The sequence below is a fragment of the Trypanosoma equiperdum genome (assembly GCF_001457755.1).
Source record: "Trypanosoma equiperdum strain OVI genome assembly, contig: ctg_1253, whole genome shotgun sequence".
NCBI classification, from domain to species: Eukaryota; Euglenozoa; class Kinetoplastea; order Trypanosomatida; family Trypanosomatidae; genus Trypanosoma; species Trypanosoma equiperdum.
Window position 1 is genome coordinate 68,474 of NW_027123231.1, and position 1,826 is coordinate 70,299.

Consider the following 1,826-nt stretch of genomic DNA (forward strand, 5'->3'; position numbering starts at 1 on the left):
TCGTTTCCCCTTTCGTTGTTGTGTTGTTTACAGTAATATCCCCTACACGACATCACATACCTTTCACCATGTCATTTGAATTTCTTTCCTCATCTCTCTTTCATTTTTATTTTCATTTCCTCCCATAAGTGCCGTGGCGTCCTGATAGTTGCGATGTAATTTAATTCGGTTATTTCCGTCATTTAATCAGGTGTCAGGCACTTCTTGAAGAAAGTGAAAGGGAAAAAGGGAAAAGGAAAAGAAATGTGGCAGTGGAGACAGCAGCAGCAGCAGTGGCAAAAGAAGAAGAAAAAGAAGAAATTGGTGGAAAAAGAAAAAGAAAAATCATTATCATTATCATTTCGTACATGCCACAACAGTGCCTTCTTTCCTGCGTTTTTTTTTTATTTTGTTTTCTCTTTGTGGCGGATACCATTCAAATAGCTTCATCTCATGCGCGAAGGATTGAAATGAAGTAAGGATAAAGAAAGGTGAATATTAGGGATTGGAACATATATTTGAATTCTTCGTGGTATGTATTTATATATTAATGTATTTATATTCATACTCACTCAGAGGCATTTAAAAAAAAAATGAGGAAGATATAATTGTGGCGTGTAATGGGTGATGGAATTTGGTTGAGGAATGGAAAAGAAAATTTGAAGGGAAGGACACGCGTAAATTTTACGCAAATCTCTCTATCCCTTTTTCTTTTTTCTTTTCTTTTCCAAATTCCCCCTTTTCTTCTTTCTTCATGTGTATTTGTATGTGTGAATGTGCGGGTATGCTGCTTCTCATTTTGTATGTATAAATAAATAAATATATATATATATATATATGCATCTATGTATGTATGTTTGTTCGTTTGTATGTGTGTGTGTGTGCGTGCACTTTTTTCTTTCTTTTCCATATCTGGGGAACAGTTCAATATTATTTACCCCGTATATCTCCTTTCGTCTCCTTACTATTTATATGTATTTTTTCCTTTTTTTTTTTTCTTGGGTGTTTTTTTTCTTTTTTTTCTATTTAGCTGACACTGCCGTTGTTGTTATTCTTGTTATTATGATTATTATTGAAAAGTGTAATATATATATATATATTATAACAATAATAATCGCAATAAAAAAGAATAATGAGGACAACTTCCGCTGCTGCAACAGAGATAAAGCGGTGCCTCACAATTCATGTGGACTTTTGATATCAACTAGGAATGATATGATGGTCACCGATAACTCTCTCTGATATATCAAGTTCTCTAAATATATATATTTTTTTTAAAAAAAAAAAGAGAAAAGGACTAATATTTTTGTTATTAATTATTATTATTATTACTATTATGCGCACACACGTATGCCACGTCATACCGTTGCTGTCGTTGTTGTTGGTGTTGTTGTTGGACCAGTGGGCGCACAATCAGTAAATGTACTTGGGTTGCTTTCATTCACACCTGTCATATCTCTAATCATTTCTCCTCTTTCCTTTTTTAAAGAAAATAATAAACAAAAAAAACAGAAGGGATAGAAAAAAGAAAAAATAACAACTAATTAGAAGTAATCATTTCTCAGTTAATTTGCATACAGAAAAACTTCATACAACTTAGCAAAAGGAATGCAACCTTTTCGAAGCTGGGAGGAGGACGTATTTAATTGATATGATAAACTCGTAGTCGCGTATATGCTGAGGCCAGTGACGTTATTTTCATTTATTATCGCCGGTCATGGATTTGGCTGTTGGTTTCGTCAGATAAATGCGGTCTCCTCAGTCATTATATAAAAATGAAAGGGATTGGGATTAAAATGTAACGAAATAATGTTTCTTCAAAAAAATAAAATATATATATATATATA